The 16,994-nt window shown below is 37.5% G+C and overlaps 1 long non-coding RNA gene across 2 annotated transcripts; it reads right to left on the bottom strand.

The window, feature by feature from the left end:
- Positions 1-5,985: 5,985 nt before the first annotated feature.
- On the bottom strand, positions 5,986-16,666 carry LOC138104628 (uncharacterized). Of its 2 annotated transcripts, XR_011148173.1 has the most exons (4): positions 16,528-16,666; positions 14,570-14,759; positions 13,975-14,084; positions 11,096-11,634 (listed from the first exon to the last, which is right to left on the bottom strand). It is a non-coding gene; the product is annotated as an uncharacterized lncRNA (long non-coding RNA). The 2 variants fall into 2 exon arrangements; XR_011148172.1 differs by lacking the exons at positions 11,096-11,634; positions 13,975-14,084 and adding an exon at positions 5,986-6,857.
- Positions 16,667-16,994: the final 328 nt, after the last annotated feature.

Genomic DNA, 16,994 nt, shown 5'->3' with positions numbered 1-16,994 from the left:
CTTCACGTTTAAGTGGCTTTTATTAGAATGTCAGCTAGTATTAAAGGGAAATTTCATTAAAAAATTTTTTATGTGCTAGAAAAATGTATTGTACTCTACAACACTCTGAAATTCTTGTTTCATGCAATATTGAAACTTTGACATTTAGAGATTGATGGTATGACATTCAGACAGTATAACACTCTCCTGTCTCTGACTCAGACAATGGCATCTGTGCAGAAGGTTTTGTTTGTGTTTATCTTCTGGATCCATTCCACAGTCCCTTTTGTATGACTTAGAAAACCACCACACTAAACAGGAGATTGTTCTTGCAAAAAATAGGGAAGCATTATTTTACTTGTTTTACAGACAAACAAAAGTAAAGAAAGTGATATGCCTAAATTAGCATAGAGATTTGAGGTGGGGCTGTGGACAGAAACCAGAGAAGCTGGGCCCTGGCTCAGTCTCACCTGCTGGACATCCATTCTCCATCTCCATCTTCTCTTTGGAAAGCTGGACATACCATCTTCCAATGGCCTGTAACCAGCTGCCAGAACTCACAGCCGAGGGAAAGAAAAAGGCACAAACAGAAAAGACGGAGCAGGACCTGCACAACAACACTCTCAAACCCAGAAAATAGTTCTCCAGCTTTCTGTGCCATTTTATATCATCCTTTGGGCAATAAAATTGAAAAAATATTGTTAATCTTGTCGATTATCATCAATAGAAGTTTGTTCCCCAAGTTTCAGCAGTGAGAGGAAAAAAAATTATTTGCAGTCCTGGATTAACTATTCATTTGGAAGAGATGCTATTAATGCTATTATTTTCCTCCTTGTGAAATGACTGTGGTAAGTGAGGTACCTACAGATGCAAACATTTTATTTAGTTTTCAGAGAAATAAAGACCAGCAGATAGTTCTGTCAGAGCAGAACAGAAGCTCTACTGTCATTACATAGAAAATAATTCCAAACATTCTCTAGTTTCTTTCTAATTATTTCAAGTAGAGACAATATAGAAGAAAAAACTTTTTTTGAAATATTTGTTCATATTTTGCTTTGTCATGTTTGGTATTGGCTTATATTTCTTTTGTTCAAATATTTATACCATCAAATCACACTGGCAGAAATGTTTTTCAAAATCATATCCACAAGCATTCACAGAAACTGAATATTCTGTCCTCCTACATGGCAATTTATTTTAGAAAAGTTATTTTATCAATCAAATCAGAGCAAGGAAATAGCAGAACATGACTTATCTGACCTATCACTACAATTAGAATATCAAATATTCTGAGAACCAGTCACAGGCAAGCCCCAGAATAAAAATTTTAATCACTAATACATTGTTTGAGTAATTTCTAGTAACAAAGAAATCCTCCAGATAATGATTGATGCAAATATTTTTTTCAGGAGCAGAGCATTACATTGGTTCTGTGAATTATTCATCTAAAGCTCATAAATATGTATTTTATAACAGCAGGGTATACTAATCTATAACTTCTCTTAATAACCTGAACTAAATGCGAATGGCAAATAAAAATTTTAAGAGGTTTTGTGGCCTTTTAATGTTTTTGATCAGCAAAATTTCAAAGGGCCTTCTTCTGCATTTTAAATTTTGAAATACCATCAAGTCTAGGCTCAAATTTGTTCAAAGGCTTGATGAGACTCAAAACTGTAGTGAAATATTTCTTTATACTGATTGAAGGGGAAGGAGAAAATATTCACTTCCTTTTGAGTGTTTATTTGCTGGAGTTCAGTAAGACAGAAATACTAAAGCAAGATACGTTGCAGATATGGCATATGAGAGAAACATTGGGTGTTTTGGCTACCTCCTTGTCCCTTCTCTTCACTGAATATGAACCAGCTACTTGAGCATTATGAACTGAGCATGGGCAAAAATGCATCCAGTCCCCCAACGCGGGGGTATCAGGCTGCGATTTCCACCTGAAGCTGCGTCCATGTGCACATGCCGGAGCTTTGGCTGTGATGCCTCCCTGCATGACCTCTTGTGTGCTTGCACGTGTGTGTGCGTGTGTGGGTACATGTGTGCCAGACCAGGGTCATGCATCCATTTATACAATGCTTGCATTTTGATGGAGAGTTGTCCAGACATTTCCAGCAAGGCAGCAGCAACAGTGAAGTCCTTAGGAAAAACTGGCAAGAGAAGTTTGCCTGCTGGGTTTATAAGGCTTGTATTCTGAATGTCCCCAGCAGTTTCTGAGAAATAACACACAGAATTAATTTAATTTGGTTTTTCTGCTGGCAGTCTCCAGTTTGCAGCCTATAGACCGTGCTTGGTAACCTTGGACAAGGAGGAGGGAAATTACCAGTTTGGCAGTTAACCACGTCATGTACTTCAGCATTAGACCCTTTGGATTCACAGTACTTTCTAGAAATTGTTCTGTAAAATTGTGGCTGAATTTTACAGACCTCTCCATATCTGTACCTTTTCTGGACAGTTTATTCTAATCAATTATGTAAAACTTTTTACTTTAGCTTGATTGTGTCTTTCTGTTTTCTAATGTTTACTCATATATGTTCATTTCAGAGAATAATCAAAATCCCCTTAAGACATGGAACTCCATAACTGACAAAGTCGAAGTTCTGGGATCAAGAAGATGCTCTGGCAATGTAGGACACTTAGGCACCGTTTAGCCATTGTAAGGTTACTATGGTGACAGAGTGATTTCAAGGGAGGGTTTGAGAACTACCTAGAAGATATATAGCTTTGGCTTATCTTTTCTTGTAAGGACCTGCTGACAGCTGTTCATTCTCATTCTTCCTAAAACATAAGCTCCTAATTCTCATTGGTAAAGCACCAAACACAGTTATGTTGAGATTCCAGCTTGCTACTGAAAGCTCCCTAAAATCCTCATATCCTTTCCTACCCTTTTTCCTTTTGCAATCATCTTTTAAAACCAAACAAGTAGTTTCTAATTCCCCCCACCTCATCCACAGAAAGATGTTTCCACCTGAGAATTGATATCTTTATACCTAATTTGTGCTTTAATATGCAACAGTTTGTGAAAGGCTTTGGGATCTTTTTCAAAACAAAGGTGCTTTCTTAATTAAAAAATATATCAAAGCTGAAATTACAGGAAATCATTGTAGTGCTGCTGTGACAAGGATCTGTCAGCAATTTAGTACATTGTTCTCTGCTTGAGAGAAGGAGAAGTACTTAATATAAAAATATCATATTCATATATCTTTCATAGACAAAAAGCACAAGAAGAATACTCAGACATTGTCTAAATCACATATCCTTATTTGTATACATATGCATTAAAATAAATTTTAGTGTAAAAAGATAGTCACTAGTTATTTGTAATATATTTGGTTCTATTTTCAGGACACAGTATGCCAGCCAGAAGAGGGAATGTAGTTTATCAGTCCTGATGTGCAGTGTTGTGCTGACAATGGCAAGGACACTGGTAAATTGAGCCAAAAGAGATGCCTCCAAATTAGCTCCATATTAGAACTTTTTCTTCACAAAGAGAAGGAAAAACCTTGTCATTTACCAGAGGGAGAAAAAGGATTCATGCAGCAAGGAGGTAAGTTTTACTCTGACTTTTGAATTTGTTATTACTAACAATGCAAGGTACCAAAATTCAGCATTTTGGAATCCCTTTCTTAGTATACTGTACTGCTGTTTTGCTATGCTTTTCATTGTAATTGATGTAGCTCGGGAGGCTATTAAGCAGCTGTTCTTCCTTTGAGGAACTATAATTAAAATTAACAAGAAAGATCTGTTGATAGGGTCTGGCCTGAAATAAGGCCATTGACTGAAATTAACATTACCTGCAGAAAGGCAGAACGTGACATTTCTGTAACTCCTTGAGTCATTCCCATTCCAAGTTCTTAGAAGAAAGGAGGTGTTTCATGCTGTGTGTTAAAATAGCTGTTTCTCTGTTGCACCTTCCTTAGGGCTAGTGTTCATCTATTTCAAGATTTTGGGGCACAATGTCATTTCTAGAAGTTTAACCAGTGAATGTAGGAAGGAGTAGAGAGAATTTTCACTAAGTACAGTGAATCCCATCCCATCTTGGGTGCACGAGAACTGCTATACTGTGTCAGAGAAAAGAGCCATCTAGGCCCACATCTTTCTGAGATTAGCTAGGTACAGATAGTTAGGAAAAGGCACTAAGAAAAGAGGGTCTTTCCCAGTCTATCCTTAAAGTTTTTAGAATATAGGCACATAATCTGAAGATAATTTACCCTATTTTTAAATGTCCTAAAATGGCTCTATCCTTCAGAAATATGATTAAAACTATTTCTAGCTCTTAAAAATATCACATTATAATGATCTGAAGGAACTACTTCACCTGCTCTGTAATATGAAATATGACAAAGTGTTGATTTTCTTCTCAACCTCAGTTTAGACCTGGCTCTTTCTAGTCAGCTCATGCAAATAAAAGAGGTTTCAAATAGATAGACACTGTGAACTCAGACTTCTCAGCTGAAAAAGATCGTGAGGCAAGAAACTCACCACAAGACCGTGGGAAGGATATCTCATCAGCTCTTGAAGAAACATAGCAATCATGGGAAGGGCTTGAGGCACCGGGCAGGGGGCAGTTCTGCAGCCCCTGACTTCTGGTGGGTAGGTGCTTTCTACCAGCACTTTGTCCTGGTTATAGCACAGCCCTGTTCAATCACTCCCATTTTGGCATCAGGGTCTGGCAGACAGGGACATGCTGAATACTCCTGTCTGATCTGTGAGGTCCTGAGGACAGGCAGACACCTGCCTGGAAAACATGCTTGATCTATGCACTCATACTGAGGAATGTGAGAAGGGATAAATTGTATTGAGTCTCACATTCAGCATGCAAGACATGACAATGGAATCTGGGAATCTGCTGACAGAAGTGCTCTCTAAAATGGGGCAGAACCCCAGCAACTCTGAGGAACCTGGGGCAGTTGTCAAAATTTTAATGGTGATATAGAAATGACCATATGGAAATGGTCTTATGGATGCTAAGCAAAAGTTTCTACTTACCTTTGAAATGGACTGGTTCTGAAGAAAGTTGCTCTCTATTCAGATTGTTTTCTTCTATCAAACACCCCACAAAACCCCAGTACCTCAGTTTTCTCTAGAATATCCTTCTCTCAATTTTTTTCTGCATCTAGAAAGAGCTTTTGAATAGATATATATTATAGTGATAATGTAACTAAAATTATCATCCACCCATACACTTGCAATTGATTTTCCTCTAAAGCTGGTCTTTTCTCCATAGTTCTTGCATCTAATTATCATCAATTTGAGCTCAGGAAGGAAATGATCTAAAATGAAGAGATCAATTATCTTAGCAGCAAAAGGAAAAAAATCAAATTAGTAAACTGGTAATTTTAGATGGAAATTTGATCTTTGGGACATGTGGTGCTAAGAAGAACAATGCAGAAAACAACTTATCCTGTGGAAAGTCAATTGAATTCAGTATAACAGTATCAGAGGCTTCTGTCACTGAACTGTCAGAGTAATTAATTTCCATCCAATACCTGAAAATAGCAAAGTGTTCTGCACAAAATATGTTTAAGACAAACCAAGGAATTGTGATTATACATTGATCTGAAAGAGAATGACGTCATTCTCTGAGGATATGGCCTGGTTTTTTATACAGGAATACTTCACCAGAGTCAGACATAATGATTTATTAACACACGAGAAGTACCCTGGCAGGCATAGTTAATATTTTAGTACTGCAGGGGATGGAATGTGACAGCTTCACCTGTTGTTCTGACCTTTATTTTTCTTCGTACCATAATTTTCTAGAACTTCCATTTATCTTGAGAACATGCAATTAGAGAGATCCTTTTAAGATAAGCCATAATCATTTCTCACATACTGTTTGAATTTTTTTTCCTAAATGAAGCTTGTTCTTCACAGTGCACCCTTTAAAACAGTTCAGTGTTTCACTGAGAACAATAAAGTTGTTAGAAAAAACACAATAAAAGATACCAATTAAGAAACCAAATATTTTAGACTAAAATTTTATTTTGAACTGTTCAGTATTTCAGGGAAGACTGCATACCAAAAAAGCACAGATAAACCATGGGGAGAGAAAATATTTGTTAAAAACGATAAGTGAAAGAAGAAGAAGTAACTGAGTGACAGATTCATTAAATTTGAATGGATTGTCTCTAACTTCTGCTGTATAAGCTTCAGGAGCAATTAATTTCCTTGCTACCAGTAGTGATGATATATCATAGAACAAGAAACAAGAGAACTGAAAACAAAACCAGCAAGGCATGCTAATTAAGGAATCTGAAGAGCTAAATCCTGTTTTGGTAATTTGTAAGGTTCTTTTCCCCTGCTTTCTCTAACACTATTTTATCATTTCCCTTCAAAACTATAACTTATTTGAAAACAAAGGTATGTTTTCTTGTCAAGTCTGTATAATAGTTTCTTGTAGAGCTGGGTATGACAGTTGTATTGCCTTCACACAGTAATCATTTTTTCTTTTGCATGCCCAAGTCTGAGAGGTGACTGCTGTGTTTTCCACAATAAAAGGAGAGAACCATATCACTGAATTTACCGGAAATACTCTGAAAAAAGTTTTAAATATTTTATGAACCCAGAAGAACTGAACTCACAAGAAAAGGAAGCAGGTAAGATCCATGCAGATCCTCTCCACTAGACTGGAGAGGCGGGTCCTTGAATTCCATCTGGAGTCACCTGAGAGAGATGCCCTCCTCCAGCAGATGAACCAGAGCACGTACAGTTAGGCTGCTGCTATGAATCACTCTCTGCAGGTATTTCTTCTTTATTCATAGGGAAGAGGAGCCTCAGAAAACCACCTCATGCAACTAAAAGCAAGTCCCAGTGCTGTGAGCAGTCTGTTCAGGTCTCTCAAAGGTGATAAAGCGCAGGTATAAACCCAGAACCTATGGTAAGATTTAACAAATCACTAAAATTAACTAGAATCTTCACTCCTATTTTCAAGAGTGCATTTAAACCCAATGGGCATTCAGTTGCTAAATATCTGTTGGCCCATTTCAAAATGTTACTATATTTATATTCCTCTGAAAAAATATCACCTCGAAAAAAATAAACCTTGTGATTTACTTTCACATCAATGTGTGTAACCAAAATGAGAGTAAGGTGTAGAATGAAAACCTGAGGGAAATACTTAGAACAGATATTTCCCATGTTAAAGAGGTGACTATCAACTCAAGTTCTGGCACTCCTGAGAGTTTACTTGGCATCACACAAAAGCAAACAGTGACATCTCAAAAGTTAGCAGCTAGCTGTAAAAATTTATTGATTGAAATCAAAATCTTGAATTGTTTCTAGAAATGAACTAAATATGCCATTGCTAAGTATTCTGTATAGTCTTAAGATATAGGTGCAGGCACAGCATACAGAATTATTTTTTCAGAGACCTTCTGTCTCTGACTACTTTGAATAAAATATGTGTTTACACAGTACGGACTTAAAGATTAATTTGAAGCCATACTTAATGTCTGAGCAGCCCAATGTGCCCAGGGACCCAAAACATTCTCCAGCAGCAGAACAGACACTAGCAGTGTGGAAGTAGGCAGTAAATAATTTTGCCAAAAAGACCGCTTCTGTCTCCATTAATTCTTGACTAACCTCAATAGCCTGTTATCCAGACTTGAATTCCTATGTGCTAAAACCTTGCTCCATTACACAAGCTTATTTGAAAGAAAGTTGAGTGACATTGTTGTGAACCAAAGCCATAACCAGCGTGCTTCCAATGGCCTTCTTAAGCATCTGGTATTCAAAATAAAAAATCTGCATAGTAAATGGTTGAAGAGCTGAAGTCAGTGCTGCATATTTTAGACATAAAATATCAGCACTGTTTATGGAGAGAAAAATAAGAATATTAGATGCTGAAAGAGTTTTACACCAATAATACTGGAGACTTGCAGTGTTCACTTGTCTTATTTGCTGTTAAAACTAATGGCCCCTGCCCTCAGAATTGTGCTTAATGGTAGTTCTGAAAAGGCGAAAACTATTAATTTCTCACCCTGTTAGAAACATACACGCAAACTTGGCCTCCAGATGATGCTCTATTGTAATGCCATTCCCTTCTGCAGTTGTGTACTTTGGGCACTACACCAATTTCCAGCAAAGGAACATGGGGAATGAGGAAGAGAGTCTCACAGAGAAATCTCTTAGAACTGATGGAGAAAGAACCCCTGAAGTGGCAATCTGGAAATTAAGGCACCACTGCCTCATTGGTAAGGTTCAGGCTGAAGCCTTTTAATAAGACCAGAATTACTTCCATCTTCATCTACAAATGCTCATATGCACAAAGTCCTATTTTAAGCACCAAAACTCAGGCTGTGGCATCACTTTCCAGCTGCTACCCAGCCTTCATTGACCACAGGAGAGTCTGCCAGACTTTTTGAGAGAAGTGAATTTACTTTGGCACATCCTGAATGGAGGGACAGAGAACTGCAGAGAAAAGGCACAGTTCTTGTGAGCGCAGCAAAACATCCATTTGGGGAGTCAGTGTCTTGAGGTATTTTTTAAAAAAACCTAACCATAGTAGATTTCATAGGGATGCATCTAGCAGATCTAAGGCAGACAGATGCCTGCTCCTCATCACCACATGAGCTTTCCCTGACTCTAGGCATCAGCTGCAATTTTGTGGGAGCAGCTGTTAGCCTGCTCTAGTGCAATTTCTATTTCACAGGTATTTTTGAAACTAAAAAAGAAGATCTTGAGAGAAAAAAACAGAGACGAAGAAAATGCACCTATTTTAGGATATCTATCTTGAGTCATCATTTAATTTCTAACAAAAACAGTGGAATTTTGTTTCATTTGAGTAAATCACTCCATTTGAGAGTTTAGTGTTAACAGAGTTACTGTTGCTGTTCAGACATGATCTGTACAAAAACAAATGGATGTGCCAGTGAGTATTGGAAACAGCAGAGCTCAATACTTCAACTAAACAAAAAATAATTAGGAATCCTTCATTCTAGAGAACTTAGTGAATTTTTCCACTTCCTAGCTATTAAGCTGCAATTTTGAATCTATCTATCACACATCCACCAGATCAAAAGATGATTTATTTGCCATCTGAATGTTGCAGTTGCTCTTTACTGAAGCAAGACAGGCAAGACTGCAGAAAACAGCATCTTTTTGTAGACTTCTGTATGTCTTATTTTTTTATAAATGGAGACTAGCCTTATACCTCCCTGAACATAAAAATCAAGGCACTTTGCTGGAGACACTGTCAATGATAATTTTCTTATCATTACAGATCATAATTAGAAACCTCACCCTATGGAAATGAATACAAAGATCTGATAGCAGTGCCAAGCCTTGGCAGCCTTGGCAGTCCTGGCAAAGGACCAGCTTACCTCATATGACACATCATTATCCTATCCTAGTCACAGGTATGGGAATTAATATGGAATGAATTTTCATTTATGAACACTTTCACCTAGATAGTTATCATCTAGTACTGCCATGTGAAGGCTTTTATTAATCTACTCTACCTTATCTGTGTGCTGCAGGTTAGAGATTTTAACACTAGTTATTTTAAGAGTGAGATAGCACTTAAAAAATTGCTATTGGCTTATGATAATTGGCTTGAATTTACTAGAGTGTTAAATATTATGTTCTTCACTTTGAAAGCTTAGGAAGTATCCAGTGAGTCATATTTTTCTATATTAGAAATGGGAAAATTTAATTTTAAGGGAGGCTGTTTATTTCCACTGGCTAGCTGTATTCCACTAAGCATTTTGTGGTTAGACTAAGCCAAATGTTCTCACTTCATTCACTGTGAAATATGTGCTATTACACCTCCTTGAGTATTGAATAATTTTGATTTGCCCTGAGTGTTCATGTTTTGGAGTTACTGCACAGCCTGTCTCTCTAAATGTCACAGTGGACCTTGGAAAAGAGCGGATAATCAAGAATTTGAATATCTGAAAGGCATTGCAATGTAATATGTCTATTCCGGACGACATGACCTTCTTGTAGAAAACAGATTTCTGGACCATTGTAACATGCATACCCTAGTGCCTTTCTAAATTATTTTCTACTGTAGAATAACTACTTTGAGAAAACTTTCCCCCAAGCAAAATAGATTTGGGTTTTTTACTCCCTGCCCGTAGCCCAAATCAGTCTGAGCATGTAAGAAGACTGGTGGTTTGGCCTGGGTATTTTCCTATCCCCAGCACACTGATGGAAGCCTCTGGGGTAAGTATGAAAAGCTTCATCCTGAACAATGATAAAGAAAATTTCCCTTGGAATATAGTTTTTTCTAAAATAGCTGGTCAGTGTCCCAAAAATTTTGGACATTTCCTTGGCTCCATTCTTCCTGAAATCTTGGAAATTCACCAATGGCTTGTGGCAGTGACTTGCATATGCACCATTAGACAGTTTATGGACATGATGGTCCATGTAAGGTTGACACAATTACTGAATTAATGGAGTCTCCCAGATCACTTACAAAAAATGTTTAAATGAACCCTGGCGTAACCCGATCTCTTTCTTATGTCCTTCCACACCTGAGAGGGGTGATCTGTACCTGCCACTTATATCCCAGGAGAGACTTGTTTGCCTGAATGTCAGTGTTTCTACCAAAATCTGTTCAAATTAATTTCTCAATGAAGATTTTTCTGGTGTGCAGGCATGGTGCAGATTTTGCATTCCTTATAGATACTGTGTACTTCTTCACCAGATAAAACATTTTCAGTAACCCCTTTCTGCTTCAGGAGAATTAGTCTATTTTCTAGATAGATAACTGCTCACTTAAGATATCTGTTTTTCATACAGTGGCTCACATGGAAGCAATGGAAACCAGCTGAGCAAAGAGCAAGACTGATGGGATTGTTGTGTCACACAGAAGTGAGATACAGTTTTAGGTTCCTTAGTAGAACAGCCTATTTTGTGCCAGGCATTATAGTTTCTGAACATCTTCTGAACAAAAGCATATTTACCAGAAGAGAATGATCACTAGGGTTATTGATGTATTTTTTAATAACCATCACTAACAGTTACTGATAATAACTGTTAATAAATAACACTAAAAAATGAGTGAAATCTCCCATGAAAGATTGTGGTTCCATGATTACCCAAATAAATTCAATTCATAATGTACAGCTACATTTTTCATTTGATATAGACCATAGTAAGGGAAGAGGAGTATATGCCCTTTAACAGGGAAATGAAGTCAGTCCAGGTCAGCCACAGTGCATTTTCAAGCTCTATTTTACCTCAGGATTGAAAAAAATGGCAATTAAAAAAGTGCATGATTTATAGACCTCTGCAGCCACTATTACTCCTTAAATCTTGTAGCTAGAGATAAATGAAGCATGGACGGTCCAGCATTGACATTGTAATATAGTAAAGACAATCTGTTAAATCATACATATATTGTAGCTAACTCTAATTCAGGATATAAGTCTTTGTGACAGATAATTGTGACATCATCCTTCCCTGAGTGTCACTGCAAGTAACTGGAGCTTAAAGATAATGAAATGCTTTATGTCCCAGCAACTCTCTCAAGGTCAGCCAGGGGAAGTGCTTGTACAGTGCTGAGAGAGAGCATGATGAGCAAGTTCATTCTGGCTTAGCACTCAGTATTAATAAGCCTATTTTTCTCCACGTGATTGGAAGTTTTCCCAGAAGGCTGTGTGATCTTTTGATTTCCACAAATTTCCCCTCTTTTATTCCTTCTTGCTGCAAAAATCGAAGTTTCAATTAGTTCCATGGTCCAGAGCTTTGGGGATACGTTACTTTTCTTCCATGTGATCGCAATACTGCAAGTTCATTATGCTTGTGAGACTATGCAATGAGCACTAAATTGCAATGCCAGTGTTAACTTTTGTCAACCTCTTGGAAATAAATAAAATGAGCATGGTATAGGTGTACTTTGACTGTTAAGTGAAAGAAAAGATAAAGCATGAAACTCCATATTGTTTTTCTAATTAACGTAGCTAGGTAGAAAGTGTATGGATTAGTGGCCTGTTGAGAAGATGCTTCTGTGCACTCTGTATTTAATTTACATCATTGTAAAAGGCATCTAAAAAATCAGATCTATATTCATTTATGGCTGCCATGGACTTTGCTCTTTGTCAATTTAACACAGACATGTAATTTTACAGAATATTTTCAAAGCTGTTTTTCCCCTTATAACATGAATATAATTCTGATAAAGATCAAATATTAAAAAATATATATTTCAGAATTATAATGGAGAATATAGTGAAGTACAGTTTCAAGACTGCACTTAAACCAATTTAATACTATGTAGATATGCTGTCTGTGCTTGTCAGTGAATAGAAAAAGAGCAAGTAAGAAAAAAAGAAAGGCAGAACTTTATCAGGCAATACAGCTCATTCAAAATAAGATATCATGGCAACATTTTGTTTTGTGGAAAGCAAAGCAAAACCAACCCTTTCAGCCTGTTTTAACTTCTCAGCTCAAAATAGCTTTTCATAATTATGGGATTTCTTTTAAATTAGAAGAATTACCAGTGTCAACACTGAATGGAATGCTTTTATTTTGCTGAAATGTTCTGACATCTTTGACACAAAGTATTTGGATTTTTATCTTCTTGAGAAGCCATATGTGAGTTTCTGAAAGGCCAGAGACATGAGAAGTTGCTGTGTGGGAATGACCATGTCCCTCAACCTATTCATGTCACCCTTTCCTGTAAGAAAGGTTGTGGAGAATAGTTACCTACGTCATGTCAGCCATAGAGTAACACAAGGACAATTACCATGGAATAACTGATAATACAATTTTTTTTTTCTTTGCTTCCTGCATATCAACTAAGATAGCAGAAGAGACAAACATCACTTTTGAAGGCCTTGTGCAGGTAACAGTCACATTGTTAAATTTAATGTTTCATCCCATTCATATAAGTCAAGAGCAACCCAGTGAAAGTCAAGGGATTTGCTCCACTGTAAAATTGACATAAATGAGAAAGTAGGCTCAGGATCCCGTTCACATTCACAAAGCCTCCTAAAGACACACTGCTAACATGAAAAAATTAGAAGTAAAGAATTTGTTCATTGCAGGATTGATTGGAAGTTTGTTGTGAACCAATCACCTTCCATTGACATTGCCTGAACTTTCAAATGCTCATAATTTCTGAAAAAAATCAGTCTTAAAGCTTTCCATTATAACTGGCAATTTTTGTAAATGTACTGTAAGCGCAGCGGAAAGTGCTACACAGGTCTAGAGAGTGAATAAGTGCTGAGATTTGAGTGCACACATTCTGCAATCTCCCTCTTTCTCCAACAGGGAAGGAATTTATGTGCAATATAGGGTTTATTTTATTACACTCTTATTTTGTAACCTCAGACAACCTCTTTCTTATCTAAGGAAACCAAAAGTGAATGCTTTTGCAGCTGGATGAAAAATGTTTCTAAAGACTAATCCTCTTGCAGGGAACGTGCAGTAACAATCTGTTTTCCAGAGATCTGAAGGCTGGCAAACCAACGGATCTCAGCTCTCTTGAAAAGATCATTTCTGTCCTCTCTTATGTTAGGATTAGAACAAAAAAGGAATTGAGGTCATTTGCTTCAGCAGAAGGTAGGCAAGGCAGGGCAAGACTTTGCAAAGAAAACCTATGTACTTCTCTAACACTGCATAGAAGGAAAAAAGTGGAAATCAATAGAAATGCTTCTGACTGCAACCCCAATTTTATAAGGTGATAAAATTTTCCAGTGTTTATTCCTATCAAAGCAAGTGAGATCAAACAGATGGTAAAACATACACATACTCACCATAAACTCATAAGAAATGACATCAAGGATGTTAAGGTCGGATTGGAAGTCCTAAACCTCAGGTTTTTCTTTTGTTAATGCTATAAAACCACTGAGAACTGCAGCCTAGGCAGGTATAAGCCCTACAGACATAGTTAGACATCATCTCCTCAAACCCAGCCCTGCCAAACACAAAATGGGTTCCTGATTTGTAACAATCAATCTGTCAGATCTGGATCTTCTCAAGTTGAATTTGAGTGAGAAAGAGGAATTGAAAATCTTTAATAGTCCAAGCATGGCTACTTACTTATGCATGAAAGCCAAGGATGGGCACTTTAGGTTTTCTGCACCAGCTCTGCTTTTACTGGAATACTTTTTACTTGAGTCCAGAATATATTTACGGATTTATGTTTAAACCTAGAGAAAAGACAAGCTTTTTCTAGTGGTGGGCACATGGTGTTCCCCATCATTCAACTGATGTTATAAATCCCTTTCAGTGGGATCTAATTCTTAGGGAATTTGAGCTCCTAGTAAGGAAGGATCTGTTTCACTCCTTGAGACTGAGTATATCAAATGACATTTCAGAGGAATCCCCAAGGCATTCAGGCTGGGGCAGCATGTGAGAAGTGGGATGCTCAGCACACAGCACGCCAGAAGTTTCCCTCATGAGATTGCAGTTGGAAGGAAGGCTGGATTGTGTTTGACTGTCAATTTAGAATTCAGATGCCTAGAGTTTACCTACATCTGGCTTTACACACCAAAGTCCTCTCATAAATCATAAAATAATTTAAAAGTTGTCATTAAAAGGATGGTATAAGGATCATTATTCTGCACAAGTTCTTCAAATGCTTGTGCCAAGTCTTTTAGGCTATAGGATGCAAAGGCAATGAAGGAGAGCTTACCAGTTTTCCTCCTGGATATCATTGCCTTTGTGACGGTTAGTAGAGATTTCTCTGTAGGCTTTTATCATCCTCTGGGGTATCATCCTGGTCCTCTGAAGCTCTTTCTAACTCCAGGTTTTGTGCATCTCTCCTCTGAAGGAAAACTTCTGAACCCCTTTTCACAAGAAGTATTACCCCAGTACTCAAATATCTAGGGGAAAAATAATGAGTGTAAATCCAGGGACGCTGCAGCCTGTGTATGCAAATGTGTAACCTACTGTATTACAGTGAACTGTGCAGATGGCCAAGGAGCTCTGAATCAGCTTACAGCAAAAAGTCTAAACTGATTAAAATTTACATCAGATTTATGCGATTAACTATCATAAAAGTTTTAGTTATATTACTGAAAATTATCCTATTAAACTGTATCATTATAATCAGCCATGTCAGCATGTTTTAAGTCCAGATGAGTAATAAATGACTTCTTAAACCCACAAAGTACAATTGTCCCTCCAGTCCTGAGACCAGCCTTGACAACTGCTCATAATTTGAAAAAAGTCAAAAGAATTTCCAGAGCACATAAATATAACATAACCTGCTGCTAGTTCAGAGGCTTGAGAGCAGAAAGAAAAATAGCAGACTTTAGCAAGCTGCCTTTCAGAACTTCTGCTCCTGCAGTCTTTTTGTTGTTTTTGAAACAGAATAATGAGAACTGAACCTTCTTGGTACCTTATGCGATCACTGCAGCAAAGTCTATAAAGATACCAGAAGATCTTACTTCATATTTTCTTGCATCCTCATATTTACATACGATCGCAGCAAACAATTGTAAGTTATGCATATTGTAAAGTCAGACATTCAGAATTAGAGACAGCCGAAGTTTTATATAACGTGTACGAGCAACACTAATTTAACTCCAGCTTGTGTGTATCTTTCTTTGTGAATGGGTTCAAGTCACTTAGAAAAAACAAGACAAAACAGGTAATCCTGCAGCTCAAGTCTGTACCATAATATGTAGACACAGTGGGGGGCAGGAATAAGGAGGGAAGCTGTGGCTCATTGCATGGGCCAAAGGTGTACAGTCAATAACAGGGCTGACTCTTTTCCTTTGCTGATCTCACACTTCTGAGAGGTTCTTAGTACAGCCTGTTCTGCAGGGGCCAGTGATTAGGTTTAACAGGTCATAGCTCCCTGAAATTGAAAGAGAATTTCCTGGAAAAAAGAAAAGACTTTTTTTCCTTTCAGCAAAATTTCAAAGCCTTGCTTCAAACACTGGACATGTTAGCACTTCTCAAAAGGAGGAATAAAAAAGGTCGTTTGTATCTGCTACAAGAGAACACCGAAGAATTTTGCTTTTGCCAGTAAAGAAGAGATTTTCAGAATGATTTCAAGGTTTTTTACCTGATGGGTTAAATTTAGCACAGGATGGAGCATAAATCATGGCTCAAGGATGATCTTTCTGATCTGCATTATTTTGTCTTACTTGCTTATCACTTGGTTTTATCTGCTCCAGGCCATGAAGTTTCTTAGCTTTGCTAACATTAGCAGTATGCCCTTTGGGCAGTGACACTTCATATGCTCCTTCCCTAAATGAAACAACATATTTAAAATACCCCTGTACATATACACACAGATGTTTACATATGCATGAACATACATGTTCATATATGTAGATATATGCAAACACATTACATTTATATTTATATGCATATGCATATATGTAATAACACCGTGAACAGTTTTATTAACTTATTTTTCCCAGTTCACCAGAAAAAAAAGCATTGATCTGTTAAGGTCTTAAGACTTAGTTTATAAATAATTTTCAAACACAAAGGAATGTAACAAAATTCCTTACAATTCTTTAATGTAATTTTGCTAGGTTTACTGCTCTCACTTTACAAACACGGCAGAAAATAGCAACTGTATTGTGTGTGACACTTTGCAAAGATTAATCCGTAAAGCTTTATGATTGCACTTACTTTTCTCATGGTTTGTGGCTGGGAAAGCTTCTCTGAAGGTACACAAAGGCATGCCTGCAGGGCACACAGAGGGATAGAGCATCATCAGCTTGCAGGGTACAGCAGCACCCTTGGAAGCAGCATCCTCCGAAGACACAAGGATGGGTGCAGGGAGGAGCTGAGCTCTGCAACTGGCACAAAATCAAGCTCATTATCTTCTGCTGAGGAGGCTCTTAGGGGAACTGATGAGAAAGGGTGTAGCTATGCCCTTGGGAGGGTGAGATCAGTGATAGCTACACTACACTCTATCCAGGTACCTTAAGAGCCCTGCTTTGAGGAATTTGGCTTCTCAGGCAAGTTCAGAAAAAATGGCTGGACTGTCTCTTTAATTACACCAGTAAACTTAAAAGGGCATATGCATGGCACTTGCTGGTTGGAGAACTTCTCTGCACATGGAATATTGTACTGATGTGACAGGCTAGGCCTTT

Source organism: Aphelocoma coerulescens, chromosome 1A (genome assembly GCF_041296385.1).
Source record: "Aphelocoma coerulescens isolate FSJ_1873_10779 chromosome 1A, UR_Acoe_1.0, whole genome shotgun sequence".
Taxonomy (NCBI): Eukaryota; Metazoa; Chordata; class Aves; order Passeriformes; family Corvidae; genus Aphelocoma; species Aphelocoma coerulescens.
This window is presented reverse-complemented; position numbering and strand designations above follow the sequence as displayed.